This window comes from Mesoplodon mirus (assembly GCF_964341445.2).
Source record: "Mesoplodon mirus genome assembly, chromosome: 7".
Taxonomy (NCBI): domain Eukaryota; kingdom Metazoa; phylum Chordata; class Mammalia; order Artiodactyla; family Ziphiidae; genus Mesoplodon; species Mesoplodon mirus.
This window is the reverse complement of record NC_138983.1, coordinates 112,908,621-112,927,079: the sequence shown is the minus strand read 5'-3', so window position 1 is coordinate 112,927,079 and position 18,459 is coordinate 112,908,621.

Below are 18,459 nucleotides of genomic sequence, written 5' to 3'. Positions count from 1 at the left end.
TCACTCTTAACTACAACTGCTGACTTACTTTAGTTCCAGATAAATGTTTCCCTGTGAAAAGAATATAGCAGCAAGAATCTAGGACAAGTAAGAAGAAGACAGGAGGGAAGTTCTTCAACCATTAAAGGTGTCTCAGAGTTCACCATCAATAAAGGATGAGCTCATTCTTCAGGAATGACACTCTCAAAGTGACATGTGCTAAAATCTCATGTATCCCAAGTTGTAAGAAATCTCCCTTCATCCCTGGAGATTCATTGTCATTTTCTTTCCCTGTGTTTCTTTAACAAACTGTAAGACCCAAAAGAGAGTTACCACAAAAAGTTCTTCATACACTAGAACATTATTACCAGCATTTTTTTAAACTTTAAGTTTAACTTAAACTTTTTTTTTTTTATTCCCAGTAGAGTCCATCGAAGTCACAATTGGTCAAACTTCACAGAGGTTTCACTGTGTAATTGATGCCAGCAGGAATCTTTGCATGAGGTAAAGGAGGAGATAATCACTGGAAATAACTTCTAACATTCCATATTCACATTTTATTAGTTGAATGAGTTTTCCTTGGGTTTTATTATTTAAAAGACAAGAAGAAAGAAAAATTAAGGTGAGGAGGAGAATATTTATTCATTAGGAAATGCTTTATGAGGGAGAAAGAGAAAGAGGAATTTTTGGCTTCCCAACTTAACCCCATCTTACAGGTCCTAATAGGACTAGGTTTCCTTAATTAGAATAGATAGAAGCTACAGAAATACACTTATAAAATTGTACCCTCTCATTGTTTATTATGAGGTCTTCAGTGGAATTTGAGTTAATTCAAAATGCTTAGCTGGCTTTGTTTTCCGCTACAGTTTCTTAGCCTGGACTAACAGAATAATTGTTTCCTTTCTCCACCTCAGGTTAATATTATAGATCTGTTTTAAGGTCCTAAAGAGAATCTGGCAGAGTGAGAAAACAATTATAACTCAATTTCATGTTTCCGAACAAATAGGTGTCCTTATGAGACTTTAAACCAGAAAAAAAAAAAAAAAAAAAAAAGAGAGAGAGAATGAAGAATTCACATAGCAGCATAAAATCCCTAGTGGCAAACCACAAAGTGATATTATTACACTGGAAAGAAAGTATTTGCTGCTATAGGAAACATATACTTTTACCACTTTTAAGTTAGAAATCACAAGTAACCTTCATATGCCTCGTGGCCACTGTGAAACTGTCAGACACAGGGTGACTCAGAGAAAAGGTGGATAGACACTTAAGAAATGGAAGAATTCCTGTTCTCTTTAGTCCTTGCTCTATACTCAGCCTCCTTGGAGTTCTTTACTACCCACAAGTGACTCATTTATGCATTCATCGTAATTCTGAATTATTACTTACTTCATTCTGTAAGCATGAATATAGGAAATGCTAAGTGTCAGACAAAGTTCTAGAAGCAGGGGGGGCAAAGATGAGAAAAACCAAGTTTGGGGGTTTTATTTCAGTCTGCTTACAGTCTAGTAAGGAAAGCATCCAGACACAAAATATGATATACAGTCATCCTTCAGTGTCCTTGGGGGATTGGTTCCAGGACCCCCCACAGATACCAAAATCCATGATGCTCAAGTGCCTTATATAAAATGGTGTAGTATTTGCATATAACTTACACACATCCTCCCATATACTTTATATCATCTCTAGATTACTTATAATACCTAATGCAATGTAAATACTATGTAAATAGTCACCTGAATGTAGCAAATTCTAGTTTTGCTTTTTGGAACTTTCTGGAAATTTTTCCCAAATATTGTGACCCATGGTTTGTTGAATCTGCAAATGCAGAACCTGTGGATACAGAGGCTGACTGTGTGCTTTGTTAGTTAAACACAAAATGATATAGGTGCACCTAGAGGGATATGTCACAGCCATTGGGAGAGAGAGAAGGAAGGATTCCAGGTAGGAGCTCATACCTGAGTCCAGTCTTAAGTAATAATTCAGTAAATCAAGCAAAGGAGTGAGGGATACACGAGACATAGGGGCAAAACAAGTAACTATGTGAGGTGCAGAATACATTAACTTATCTTACTGTAATCATCGTTTCACAGTATATATGTATATTAAATCATCACATTATATACCTTAAATATACACTATGTTTTTTGTCAATTACATCTCAATAAAGCTGGGAAAAAATTTTTAAATGTCAGAAATCTGTAAGAGATGTAATTCCTTAACAGATGATCACTTCTCTCTTCATTTTTAAGAATATACAAGCATTTTTTCAGTGGGGGAGACTACCAGAAGTTGAAATCAACCTAGTTTTAACAATGGGCATGGGACTTCCCTGGTGGTCCAGTGGTAAAGAATCCACCTTCCAAAGCAGGGGATGTGGGTTCAATCCCAGGTTGGGGAACTAAGATCCCACATGCCACAGGGAAACTAAACCCACGCACCCCAACTACAGAGCCCACGTGCCACAACTAGAGAAATTCTGCACACCACAACTAAAGAGAAGCCCAAGAGCAGCAAAGAAGAGAGTGCAGGCCATAAGGAAAGATCCTAGGTGCCTCACCAAAGATCACGTGTGCCTGCAAATAAGACCTGATGCATTCATCTGATGATGGACACTTAGGTTGCTTCCATGTCCTGGTTATTGTAAATAAAGCTGCAATGAACATTTTGGTACACGACTCTTTTTGAATTATGCTTTTCTCAGGGTATATGCCCAGTAGTGGGATTGCTGGGTCGTATGATAGTTCTATTTTTAGTTTTTTTAAGGAATTTGCATACTGTTCTCCATACTGGCTGTATCAATTTACATTCCCACCAACAGTGCAAGAGTGTTCCCTTTTCCCCACATCCTCTCCAGCATTTATTGTTTGTAGATTTTTTGATGATGGCCATTCTGACTGGTGTGAGATGATATCTCATTGTAGTTTTGATTTGCATTTCTCTAATGATTAATGATTTTGAGCATCCTTTCATGAGTTTGTTGACAATCTGTATATCTTCTTTGGAGAAATGTCTATTTAGGTCTTCTGCCCATTTTTGGATTGGGTTGTTTGTTTTTTTTGTTATTGAGCTGCATGAGCTGCTTATAAATCTTGGAGATTAATCCTTTGTCAGTTGCTTCATTTGCAAATATTTTCTCCCATTCTGGGGTATAATGAAGATGTGACAATATACACAATGGAATATTACTAAGACATAAAAAGAAAGGAAATTGAGATATTTGTAGTGAGGTGGATGGACCTAGAGGTTGTCATATAGAGTGAAGTAAGTCAGAAAGAGAAAAACAAATACCGTATGCTAACACATATATATGGAATCTAAGGGGGAAAAACAAAGGTCATGAAGAACCTAGGGATAAGACAGGAATAATGACACAGACCCACTAGAGAATGGACTTGACGATATGGGGAGGGGGAAGGGTAAGCTGTGAAAAAGTGAGAGAGTGGCATGGACATATATACACTACCAAACATAAAATAGATAGCTAGTGGGAAGCAGCTGCATAGCACAGGGGGATCAGCTCTGTGGTTTGTGACCACCTAGAGGGGTGGGATAGGGAGGGTGGGAGAGAGGGAGATGGAAGAGGGAAGAGATATGGGAACATATGTATATGTATAACTGATTCACTTTGTTATAAAGCAGAAACTAACACACCATTGTAAAGCAATTATACTCCAATAAAGATATTAAAAAAAAAAAAACTGTTAACTACAGATACATGACTTCATGCATTTGTCAAAATCCATAGAATGGATTTTGAGAGAGTAAACTCTTATGTAAACTGTAGATTTTAGTTAATAATGACGTATCAATATTGGTTCATAAATTGTAACAAGTGCACCAAACTAATGCAATATATTAATAATAAGGGTAACTGTGAGGGGTATATAGGAATTTTCTGTACTATCTGCTCAATTTTCTATAAGCCTAGATCTGCTGTAAAAAATAAAGTCTATTAATTAATATTTAAATTAAAAAAACCTGATGCAGCCAAAAAAATAAGGAAAATAAATAAATATTTTTAAAATGGGCATTCTGAGAAGAGAAGAGAAGAGAAGAGAAGAGAGAGAAGGGAATGGTTTGCAACTGAGGAAAACAGGTGACAGGTAGCAAAGCCTGGTGATGTTAATAGCAGTGAAGATACAAATAACAGTTTGCATGAAGTGAATCAGTCCTTACTCCACTGTTTAGATGCTTTAAAAATATTAAAATAAGAAACAGATTCAGTAAGCTCCAGTATTGCTGGGGCATAGAATCCAAGTGCATGGTGTGACATGAGATGAGCCTAAGAGGTAGTAAGGCATCAGATCATGCAGGGACTGTTTCCCAAGGGCAATAATAAGCTAATGAAGAGAAACATGAATAGACTTTTATTTACACATTACTCTAACTATAGGAGGACATTTGGGTGAGGAGGGTGACAACAGCACAGCAAACATTTGCCGAGTGTTTAATATGGGCTGGGTAATAAGGATAGTATCTAAAACTACTAACTTTCTGAGTGTTAACCACATCTCAGACCCTTTATAGAGATCATTTTATTTAATCCTTTTCAAGATCCTTACAAAATATAACATAATTACCCAGTTTTACAGATAAAGGAAACAGAGGCACAGATGAGCTAAGAAAATTGTCAAGGTTAGATCAATTGCCCAATCGTGGAGTCTGGATTCAGATCTAGATTTCCTGACTTATGAGCACGTGTTCTTAATCTCCAATATTGTTATTTTTTGTTTGATTTTTAAGATGGTTGAGACTTGACTAGTCTAAATTATAAAAGACAAGGAAATCATAGGAATATAATGAATTACAGAAGAAAGACAAAATAAGCAATGACACAATATTGCCTAGAAATGAGGGGGCATAATTCACAAATGAAGAGACAAAATGAAGCTGGCGTATGTGAGCTCATTGTGTATAGTTTGCATGTGGTTGCTTCTATTTTCTAAGCAAATTATCTGCTGATAAACGGTCATAGTTTGGAAAAATATGGTATATATATTTTTGATAAAACATGAAGAGTGATGACTAGGACAATATAAACAAATTGTATGTCACTATTAAAAGTCTGTTTGAGGGACTTCCCTGGTGGTCCAATGGTAAAGAATCCACCTTCCAGTGCAGGGAACACAGGTTCAATCCCTGGTTAGGGAACTAAGATCCCTTATGCCGTGGGGCAGCTAAGCCTGCACACCACAACCATTGAGCTCACATGCCTGAAAGAGAGAGCCCGTGTGCCACAAACTACAGAGCCCATGCACTCTGGAGCGTGTGTGCCACAACTAGAGAGAAAACCCACATGCCACAACTACAGAGAAGGCCGAGTGCTGACATGAGGAGACTGCACACCACAGTAAAGATCCCACATGCCTCAACTAAGACCCAACACAGCCAAAAAATATTTTTTAAAGAAAATAAATTTTAAAAAATAAATATTTTAAAAATTCTGTTTGAAATTAATGATAATTAATTTATGGTAAGAGTAATACAGATAAACTGGATTAACATTTATGGGTGATAATTACTGCATGTACATACATACAGACCATGGTTGAAGCCCTAAGGAGAAATGACAAACTGGAGAATGTGTATCCCAGGATTTTAGGTAGAAAAATTCCAGGAAAGGGAAATGTCTTTCCTTGATATAGGAGCATCTTCTGTCTAAGTCAGTAGGATTTCATGTGAATAGCCTGACCCAGCCATTCTTTTTAGGCAGAATGCAGAGGTAAGGAAGGAACAAGTATCCTTATGTTGGGAGACATCTTAGCTTTGTTATTGCCAGAAACAAAGGCATGAGGTGGAAAACCATACTTTGTAAATTAAGGATTAAGTAAAACACCCTGTAAAATAGAAATTTCAATAGGAAACATGATCTCAGCATTTCTTGTAAGTCAGGTTATGCTTATGGCTTTTTCTTATTTGAAAGTGTTACCCAGAACTGAAAAGATATACTACCTGAGGATGAACTAAGTTAAAGGACAAAGAAAAACTAAAACAAACACCATAAAATGTTACACAATTGTAAATTAGTATCACTTTTATTTTAAATTATATTTTCTATTTCTCTTATTACAACACAAATAGATGAAAAATTCTGAATCTGTCTTTAATCTTTGACAGTGGTGAAGGAACCTTGAAAACTTTAATGTATTTTGATAATGATTTTTAAAAAACACCTTTGCTGTTTATTCATTATGTGATAATATCATCTAAGATTGTTGGAGTGTGTGGTAAAGAATGGAAAATCAGAGATCAATCAATATGGTGGAGTAAGAGGACAAGGAGCTTACCTCCACCACAAACACATAAGAAATACATCTATATGTGGAACAACTCACACTGAAAACTAACTGGAAAATGGCAGAAGGACTCCTGTATAATAAAGACTATAAGAAATATCACAGGTAATCAGGTAGCAAGGGAAGATTGGGTCAGGACCTGTGTCCCTGGGAGACGACTCAAGGGAAATGAGAGGATGCCTGAGTGAACACCTGCCATGGGGATTGAGGAGTGAGAACTACAGATTGGGCACCCCAGTCCTGGTGTCCTACACAGGGAAGACAAGCCCCTTTGGATGGTTGAATACCACTGAGACTAAAAGGAGGACCATGGGAATCCTGGACTCCATTTTTGAGGTGTGTGCCCATGCTGGCTTGCCCCAGAGTCAGGGTGGAAAGAGGTCGACCCTGGAGGCTGACAGGTTTCTGGTGACCACCTTGTCATGCACCTAAGCCTGACCTGAGTGGACACTCCAGCCCTGCTCACTCCATGGCACAGGACAGCACTGGATCTGAGGTAGCCACTATCGAGGAAAAGACTTAACTATAGGATGTAGAGGTGACCTGGTCCTGGGTCATAATCTGGGTGTGGGGGCAACAGCCATTGTTGGTGCTTACTCAAGTAGCACATCAAAAGCAACTCTGATCTCTGAAGTTGGCCACTTTAGCACACCTCACATCCTGATTCACACTGTGGGTCCATGCAGGCCCCACCAGCTCTGCAGTGTGACATCACAATAGGATGGGGGCAACAGAGGCTAAGGACAATAATCAGATGTGAGTGACAAAGGACGGTTGCAATCGAGGCTGTGTCTAAGTGAAACAATGGAAACAATTTCTGGCATAACTGTGGAAACAAGTCACAAGCAGTGCATCAGAGAAAGCTCAGACCTCAGTCTGCAGCCAACATGAAGCAAGAGCCCACATAGGTCCATGTGCTTCGGACCTCCTACTTTCTGGGACAAGAGTCCTGATGCTGGGAGAAGGGAAAGCACACACTTAAAGGGAGCAGAACTAGCTGAGGCCAGACCCTCAGGGCTTCTGCTCCAGCAACTTGAGATCAGACCCCACCTCCCAAGGGCAGTGATAGTCACTACACAGAGGGGAAGTCCCACCTCACACCTGGTGCCAGCACTAGCTCCCTCTATCTCCAGCCTCACCCCCTACCAAGTTGATGGCTGCCTGCACACCCTGAGGTAAGGTGTGATTTGTTTCCCCTTCAAATCCAGCTCTACCATCAAGCACATTAGGCATACACAGTCTGTATAGGGATGTTCCCATGTAAAAACATTATTTGAAAGCTGCAATAGGTAACTGTTTCACGTAAATTCATAGAGACAGAGAAAGTTAAGCAAAATGAAAAGGCAGAAGAATTGCTCTCAATTGAAAAAGCAAGAGAAACGCCCCCCCCAAAAAAATAGTAAAAGAGAAAAACACAATTTAACAGATAAAAAATTCAAAGCATTAATAATAAAAATGTTAACCAAGATAGGAAAATGAATGGATGTCCACAGTGAAAGTTTTAAAAAGGAACTAGAAAATATAAAAAAATACCCAATCAGAAATAAATAACTCAATAGCTGAAATTAAAAAGAAAAACACTAGAAGGAATGAATAACATACAAAGTGATACAGAAGAACGCATAAGTGATCTGGAAGATAGAATAATGGAAATCACCCAATCAGAACAGCAAAAAAGAAAAACTTTTTTTTAAATGAAAACAATTTAAGAGATATCTGTGATAACATTATGTACCAACATTCCCATTATTGGAGTTCCAGAAAGAGATGACAGAGAGAAGGAGATCAAAAATTATTTGAGGAAATTATGGCTGAAACTCTCAAACCTGAAGAAGGAAACAGATATCCAGGTACAGAAAGCACAGAGGACCCTGAACAAGATAAACACAAACAGACCCAAACCAAGATATATTATAATTAAAATGGCAAATGTTAGAGAATTCTGAAGTCAGTAAGAGGAAAACAGTCATACATTCCCTTATGAGGGAATCCTCGTAAGGCTACCAGCTGATTTCTCTGCAGAAATTTTGTAGGTCAGAAGAGAGAGGCATGATCTATTCAAAGTGCTGAAAGGGAAAAACCTGCAACCTAAAATACTCTACCCAGAAAGATTATTATTTAGAATAGAAAGAGAGATAAAGATATTCTCAGACAAGGAAAAACTAAAAGATTATTATCAGTATGAAACCTACCCTAAAAGAAATGTTAAAGGGTCTTCTCTAAATGGAAAAGAAGTAAGAATTTATAAGAAAGTGAAAAGCTCATTATGAAAAACAAATATAAAGTAAGGACTGAGGATCAATCAACCATTTATATAAGCAAGTATGATGACTGAAAGACAAAAGTTGTAAAAGCAACTATAAGTACAATAAACAGTTAAGGTTTAAACATGAAGAAGTAAAATATGACATCAAAAACAAAATGTGAGAGAGGGGAGTAAAAAATGTAGATCACTTAGAGTGTGCTTAAACTTTAATGACAATGAGTTTAAACCAAGTAGATATAGTTGTAGGTCAACATACATGAATCCCATGGTAAACACAAATCAAAAACCTACAATAGATACACAAAAACAAAATGAAAGGAACATAAGCATACTATTAAAGAAAATCATCAAACTGCAAGGGAAGAAACAAAAAGAAGTAACAGAGAAGAACCATAAAAACAACCAGAAAACATGTAATAAATTGGCTATAAGTACATAACTATCATTAATTACTTTAACTGTCAGTAGATTAAATGCTCCAAGCAAAAGACATAGGGTGACTAATTGAATAAAAAGAACAGGACCCTTCAATATACTACCTACAAAAGACTCACTAAAGACACACAGAGTTTGAAAGTGGGGGGATATAAAATATTTCATGCAAAGAGAGATGACTAGAAAGTAGAGTAGCTATGCTTATATCAGATGAAACAGACTTTAAAACACAGGCTATAACAAAAAACAAAGACATTATATAACGATTAAGGGATTTATACAAGAGGAGGATTTCACTTGTTAACATAAAGTCACCTAACACAGGAGTACCTAAATATATAAATCAAATGCTAACAAACATAAAGGGAGAAATTGACAATAATACAAAAATAGTAGGAGACTTTAACACCCGACTGACATCGAGAGACAGATCATCCAGAAGGAAGATCAATAAGGCAAGAGTTGTCTGAAATGGCAAAATAGCACAGTTAGACTTAATAGATATCTATAGGATATTCCAACCAAAAACAACAGAATACACATTATTTTCAAATGCACATGGAATGTTCTCCAGGATAGATCATGAGCCATGCCACAAAACAAGTGTCAACAAATTTAAGAGGATAGAAGTTATATCAAGCATGTTTTCTGGCAGCACTATGAAACTAGAAATAAACTACAGAAAGAAAAATTGGAAAAGAACAAAACATGTGGAGAATAAAAAACATGCTACTAAAAAAAACACAGTGGGTCAATGAAGAAATTAAAGAGGAAATCAGAAAATACCTCAAGACAAATGAAAGTGGAAACACAACACCCTAAAATCTATGGAATGTAGCAAAAGTAGTTCTAAGAGGGAAGTTTATAGTGACTAAGTCCTCCCTCAAGAAACAAGAAAAATCTCAAACAACCTAACATACCATCTAAAGGAATTAGAAAAAGGAGAACAAACATAGCCCAAAGTCTGCACAAGGAAGGAAATAGTAAAATCAGAGAGGAAATATATAAAATAGAGATTTAAAAAACTATTAAAAAGATCAATAAAACTAAGAGCTGTTTTTTTGTAACGATAACCAAAATTGATATACTTTTAGTCAGGCTCACCAAGAAGATGAGAGAGAGGACCCAAATAAACAATGTAAGAAGAAAGTAAGGAGAAAGAACAACTGATGCCACAGAGATACAAAAATTGTTAAGAGGATACTATGAACAGTTAAATGCCAACAAACTGGATAACCTAGAAGAAATAGATAAATTTCTAGAAATATACAGCCTGCCAAGACTGAATCAAGAAGAAATAGATAATTTGAAGAGACCAAACACTAGTAATGAAACTGAATTAGTAATAAAAAAAAACTTCCAAAAAAAAAGCAAAAGTGCAGGATTGGATGGCTTCACAACGGAATTCTACCAACCATATATACAAGATTTAATACCCACCATCTTCAAAGAATTACAAAAAATTGAAGAGGATAGAACACTCCCCAGTTCATTCTAAAAGGCCACCATTACCCTGATACCAAAGTGAATCAGCTATACATATACATATATCCCCACATCTCCTCCCTCTTGCATCTCCCTCCCATCCTCCCTATCTCACCCCTCTAGGTGGTCATAAAGTACCTTGATACCAAATCTAGACAAAAACACTAGATAAAAAAAGAAAATTACATGCCAGTATCTGTGATGAATATAGATAAAAATATCTGCAACAAAATATTAGCAAGCTGAATCCAACAATATATAAAACAATGACACCACACAGTGATAAATTTGGATTTATTCCAGGGACACAAGGATGGTTCAATATTCACAAATCAATCAATGTGATACACCATATACATATATATATATATGTGTGTGTGTGTGTGTATATATATATACACACACATATAATGGAATATTCCTCAGCCATAAAAAAGAATGAAATTTGCAGCAATGTAGATGGACCAAGAGAATATTATGCTTAGGAAGTTAGAGAAAAACAAATATGGTGTGATATCATTTTTACGTGGAACCTAAAAAATAAAGCAAATGAGTGTATACAGCAAAACAGAAGCAGACTCACAGATATAAAAAACAAAGTAGTGATTACCAGTGTAGAGAGAAAAGTGCAGGGAGGGGCAAGATAGGGATATGGGATTAAGATATACAAATTATTAAGTATAAAATAGATAAAACTATTATGTATAAAGAGCAACAAGGATATATTTTGTAACAGGAAATCATAGTCATTATCTTGCAATAACTTTTATGTAGTTATTCTGTAAAAATACTAAATCACTGTCCTGTATACCTGCAACTAATATAATATTGTAAATCAATTATACTTCAATTTTAAAAAGAACGGAAAATCCATTTTATAGTGTATTTACAAATAATAAATGTAATAAGCCTAAACTCATTAATATCACGAACTCATCATATCTAAATGACTATATTTAATCCATCAGTATCTATGCCGTATTTCACCAAAATAGCAAGAAAAGATCTTCTAAGATCTGTGACCATTAGAACAGAGACTTTCCTTTTTCCTTCAGAGAGATGTAACCTTGAGTCCTCTTTTTACTACTAGGAAACAATATGTAATTAACAATTTTAGCACTTGACATTCTAATCTGATGGACAGTGGAAACTCTACACTCAAACTAAAAGATTTTGAAAGCAATTTCAGAATTAAAATAACAACTACTATTTTGGGCTGAATAATGCACCCCTCCACCAAAAAGAAAAATATGTCCATGTCCTAATCACCAGAACCTGTGGATATGTTACCTCACATGGCAAAAGAGACATTGCAGGTGTGATTAAGAGTCTTGAGATGGGAGTTAGCTATGATATTCCAGGTGAGCCTAATGATGTACTCATATGAGTACTTATAAGAAGGATACAAAAGGGGGCCTTCCCTGGAGGTCCAGTGCTTAAGACTCCATGCTCCCAATGCAGGAGGCCCAGGTTTGATCCCTGGTCAGGGAACTAGATCCTGTATTCCACAACTAACTGCCTGCATACGACCATGAAGATCACGCGTGCCACAACTAAGACCCAGGGCAGCCAAAATAAATAAATAAATATTTTTTTTAAAAAAAAAAGAAGGATGCAAGAGGGTCAAAAGTAAAGAAGGTGAAATAACAAGAGAAGAACTGGGAAAGAAATAGAGAGAACTGAAGATGCTATGCTTATGGCATTGAAGGTGAAGGAAGGGGTCATGAGCCAAGGAATGTAGGTGATCTCTAGAAAGTGGAAAAGACAAGGCAACATGTTCTCCCCTAGTGTTCTACCCATGTTCTCCAAGAGGAGCCAGCCTGGATAACACCATGTCTTCAGACCAATGAGCCTGTTTGAGGACATATGAACTCCAGAAGTACAAGAGAATAAAGGTGCATTGTTTTAAGCCACTAAGATTGTGGCAATTTGTTGCAGCAACAATAGAAAACTAATATAACTACCCTTTCATATTGTCCTCACCACCCAATACCCAATTCTGGGAAAACAAAACTTATAATCTACTTTGAGAAATATTTCTTCCCCATTCAGGAGGGTATAGATGAACTAGTGAAAAACAGTGAAATCAGTTCATCCGTCACAGTCTTATGGTAGCATAGTATGCACAAAAAAAGTAGAATATGGCACCCATGTTTACAGATGCACATATTTTTTTATGAGAAAATAGCCTCTTAAATGCCCAAGCCCATGTCATGTTAGTCATCTGAGCACAAAAACATTCTCATTCTCTAATTGTTGTTTTTCCATACTTTAGGAAACTAAAGTTCTTTAAGGAAATTAAGTTTCCTTAAAGCAAGTCTTCTTTAAATCTCACAAACACAATCTCTGCTTCCTGCCATCAGCCAGGATTGACAATAAATGCCTTGGCGAGTATACATCTGTAGAGCAGGGGACTGATTTTAGGATTAAAAACCCTGGTTTTAAGTCCTGGCTCTGCTGCTACACTTGAGCAAGTCTCTTAAGCTCTCTGAGTTTCAGTTTCCACTATCTCTAGACCATGATTGATAATGCCTACTTCGGGGAGATATGAAAATTAAATGATGATAGGTGACTGAATAACATGTAATCATTGCAGTTAATAACATAATAAATAATGCCATTTAAGTAATGTAATACATTTACCTAGGTTTAATACTTTTATACCATCATCATAGCACCTCTTAGTTGGCAGTAAGTGGATTTGACTGCTTTCCCCACTTGGCTAAAAAAAAAAAAAAAAAAGAACTCCAAGCGAATGTCTTGTCCAAGAGCTATCAACTGGCAAAGCAAGCACTTGAAACAAGGTCTTATGACTCCAAATACCACAATCTTGCCCCCTTAGGCCTGGGATAGAGCCTTTATTCTTCAAATAGAAAAAAGAGCAAAACATCTTCCTAAAGTTTAATGGCATACTGTGATGACACAACAACATTCATAAATTGGAATTGATACCAGATGTGCAGGCACCACTTTCCTGAACAGTGAAACGGGGCACATGTAACACAAGACCTGTGATTGGAAATGACTACCACTGATCCTAGCACAATAGAGTTTTCATGAAAAAAGGTGCTTATTGAATGAAAAGATAAAGATTTGCCACAGAATGCATCTGCCACACTAAAGTCTCTGCCCCAGAAAGCACTTTGCTGTCCTATTTCCACAATAGTATTATATTTGTCCTTCTGCAATATTTTTAATACCTCTAGATTTTAATTTGAAATGGATTTTTAATTTAGTTTAACTAGGTACTGAATACCTAATTAATACTTAAAGCACTTCAGTTTGGATCAGAATGAAGATGCCTACTAACAATATTTAATGATTATTTAGGGCAATATTTCAAAAATGAGCATTCTAATGGGTTTACATAAATATTTGACACAGCTTAATTATCTTTACAAATATGAATAGAAGCTGAGGAAGTAATACCACTTCTCAGCAGGCATTCCTATCTAATAATGTGGGTGGTAAGTGGAATCCATTTGGAAAAACTAGGTTTCATGCTCTTTCTAATGAAATTTCTATTTTTTACTAATTCCTCAGAGATGAGACATTTAATGAGAAGACAAGTCTCACTTTTGTGACTTTCTCTTTATTGTTCTCTTCTATTTTTATAAATGCAGAGAAGGTGTCAAGTTCAGATGGTACATTTTCAAAACACTTATTGATACAGACACTGTCTTCTTCAGGATCTGCCTAACTCCTAAGAATGCCATCATTATCATTACTGCCAACAATCACAAATATTTTTATTGTCTATTATTTAGAAGTCATTATGCCAAGTCTGGAAATAAGATAAAAATGAGAGCATTAACCATTATTTATGTCTTCACAACTACTATACAGACCCATGGGAGTGAGAACTATGTTTTTCTTATTTATCTTTTCATTTTCAGTCTTCTCTCAGGCATAGACAAAGGACTCTAGATTTTTTTCAATAAACAGATCTACAAAATTATAATAGTAATGACCCCTTGGCTGATATTCCACCAGTTCCCTTAGTATGGTTTTCAGTTGTTTATGGCCAGCCTCCATTCTGCTTGGTCAATGTTCATGGTTTACATATTCTTAAATATTTTGAAAATCACTTATATCCATATCAAAGAAAAGTGTTTTAAAATGTAATGAATGCAAAAAAAAATTTAAAGGCTGAAAAATTGTTAATAATAATGATGGTGCTGATGATGGGGATGATGATTAAAATGAGAAAAATGAACATAAAAGGTAAAATTAATAACATGTAGCATGTTAAAAACCAGGTTAATAAAGTAATAAAATTCTTAGAGATTCAGAAAGAGAGAAATTGATGGGTCTAGTCTAAACTAAGAAATATTTATAAAATATATTGCACTTGAAGAGGTGTTAAATTACTGGTATGACATGATTAAATAAAAGGGAAAATTATTTTTGCAGGTCCAATTACCTAGCCATATAATTTTTATATTAAATGATGAGACATTAAAGTAAAATGTTTTACCTTTCTGAAATACAATGAGATTGAGAATTTTAAGAAATGTAATAACAATGGACTATTTTGAATGAATGGACAAAGGTAAAGAAAATTACGATGTTTTGATTAGTTTATTCTACACCAAAGATTTCTGTATTTTTTAATATGGAGATGGAAAGGAAAATAAAAACTAAAAATTAAAAATGGGTAAAAAGGTTGCTAATTAAGCATCTAAAATAAGCTTAGTAAATATTTTAAAAATTAAATGCTTATCACTAATAGTTTAACATTCAAAGTTAAAATATGATTTGAAGAAAACACATAACTATCATTGCTGCAAATCAGGCTATACAATAAAAAGGAAAAATATTGACATAATGTTGTTGAATGCATAAAACACCATGGTTTTGTTGGAATTTTAGATAAATGTGTTATATATGAAAACAATAGCACAAAGGAGGGAGATGAAATGAAATTTGCTTGAAATAAAGTCTCTTTTTACCAAAAGTAAGTTAGTATTAACCTAAAGTAGCTTGTGAAAAATTAAAATGCATATTGTAATCCCAGAACAACCACTAAGAAAATAACTCTAAAAATATAGTAAAAAAAATTAAAGGAGACATTAAAAAATATCTATTTAGCACACAAAAAAGGCAATAAGGAAGAACAAAGAAAAAGTACATGAGACACATGGGAAACAAATAGCAAAATGGAAGATGTAAATCCAACAATAGCAAAAATTATAATAAATATAAATGCACCAAACCACCCAAAGACAGAGATTATCAAACTAAATTTTTTAATAAGCTCAACTATATGTTATTTGTCCAAGCAACAATTTAGATTCAATGAAAAAAAGTGTTAAAATTTTTTAAAGATTAAAAAATTTATATCATACAAATGATAATGGTAAGTGAACAGAAGTGGCTATATTTTTAACACAGAAAGATAGACTGTAAGACAGGCAATATCAGTAGAGTCAAAGATCATTACTTAATGACAGAAGAGTCAATTCATCAGTAAGATATAATAATTATAAATATGTATGCACCTAACAACAGAGCTCCAAAATGCATAAAGCAAAAATTGACAAAATTGAAAGGAGAAACAAATTATTCAATGATAATAATTGGAGATGTCATTGCTCTACTCTTAATAATTGACAGAAAACCTAAGCAGAAAATCATCAAGTACTTAGAAGACTGAACAACATTCTCAGCTAGTTTTGATAAATTCAGAAGTATTTAAAGCACACAAAGTATGTTTTCTGACCACAGTGGAATTAAATTATATATATATATATATATATATATATATATATATATATATATATATATATATATAACAGAAAGGAAGTTGATAAATCTCCAACATTTTTTTTTATTGGAGTAAAATTGCTTTACAACGTTGTGTTAGCTTCTGCTGTCCAATGAAGTGAATCAGCTATATGTATACCTATATCCCCTTCCTCTTGGTCCTCCATCCCACTCATCAAGGTCAACAAGGAACACTGAGCTGAGGTCCCTGTGCTATACAGCAGATTCCCACTAGCTATTTTACACATGGTAATGTATTTATGTCAAACCTAATCATTCAGTTCATCCCACCCTCCCCTTCACCACGATGACCATGTGTCTGGTCTCTATGTCTACATCTCTATTCCTGCCCTACAAATAGGTTCATCTTTACGATTTTTCTAGATTTCACATATATGTGATAATATACGATATTTGCTTTTCTCTTTCTGGCTTACTTCACTCTGTGTAACAGACTCTAGGTCCATCCACATCTCTACAAATAACCCAACTTCATTCCCTTTTATGGCAGAGCAATATCCCATTGTATATATGTACCACATCTTCTTTATCCATTCATCTATCATTGGACATTTAGGTTGTTTCCATGTCCTGGTAATTGTAAATAGTGCTGCAATGAACACTGCAGTACATGTGTTCTTTTGAATTATGGTTTTCTCTGGGTATATGCCCAGTAGTGGGATTGCTGGGTCGTATGGTATTTCTATTTTTAGTTTTTTAAGGAAGTGCCATACTGTTCTCCATAGTGGTTGTATCAATTTACATTCCCACCAACAGTGCAAAAGTGTTCCCTTTTCTCCACACCTTCTCTAGCATTTATTGTTTATAGATTTTTTGATGATGGCCATTCTGACTGGTGTGAGCTGATACCTCATTTTAGTTTTGGTTTGCATTTCTCTAATAATTAATGATGTTCAGCATCTTTCCATGTGCCTCTTGGCCATCTGTATGTCTCCTTTGGTGAAATGTCTATTTAGGTCTTCCACAAAGTTTTTAATTGTGTTGTTTGTTTTTTTGATATTGAGCTCCATGAGCTGTTTGTATATTTTGGAGATTAATCCTTTGTCCATTGCTTCATTTGCAAATATTTTCTCCCATTCTGAGGGTTGTCTTTTTGTCTTGTTTATGGTTTCCTTTGCTGTGCAAAAGCTTTTAAGTTTCATTGGGTCCCATTTGTTTACTTTTGTTTTTATTTTCATTACTCTAGGAGGTGGGTCAAAAAAGATCTTGCTGTGGTTTATGTCAAAGAGTGTTTTTCCTATGTTTTTCTCTAAGAGTTTTAGAGTGTCTGGTCTTATATTTAGGACTTTAATCCATTTTGAGTTTATTTTTGTGTATGGTGTTAGATAGTGTTCTAATTTCATTCTTTTACATGTAGCTGTCCAGTTTTCCCAGCATCACTTATTGAAGAGGCTGTCTTTTCTTCATTTCATGTTCTTGCCTCCTTTGGCATAAATTAGGTGACCATATGTGCATGGGTTTATCTCTGTGCTTTCTATCATGTACCATTGATCTATATTTTTGTTTTTGTGTCAGTACCATACTGCCTTGATTACTGTAGCTTTGTAGTATAGTTTGAAGTCAAGTAGCCTGATTCCTCCAGCTCTGTTTTTCTTTTTCAAGATTGCTTTGGTTATTCGGGGTCTTTTGTGTTTCCATACAGATTGAAAAATTTTTTGTTCTAATTCTGTGAAGAATGTCATTGGTAGTTTCATAGGGATTGCATTGAAATTAAGTAACACACTTTTAAATAACCCATTAATCAGTCAAAGATAAAGGGAACTTAGAAAATATTTTGAACAGAGCAAAAACAAAATATAGCATAATTTATGTGCTGCAGCTAATGTAGTACTTACAGAGCAATTTAGAAGTTTAAATGTCTGTATTAGAAAATGAGAAATGTCTTAAATCAATAAGCTATGATCCTTAAGAAACTAAAAAAGAGGAGCAAGCAGAAGGAAAGCAGCCAGAAGGAAAAATATAGTAAAGATCTAAACTGAAATGAAAGAAACAGCAAAAAGAAAAACAATTTTACAAATCATGAAACTAAGAGATGGTTCTTTAGAAGACAAAATAAATTAACAGGTTTTTTAGCTAAGCAGATGAGGAAAAGAAGGAGAAGACACATATTAAAATCAAGAATGAAAGAAATACATCACTACTAATCCCACCAAAATGAAAAGGATTATAAAGAAACACTACAAAAAAATTTATTCCAACAAATTTAGA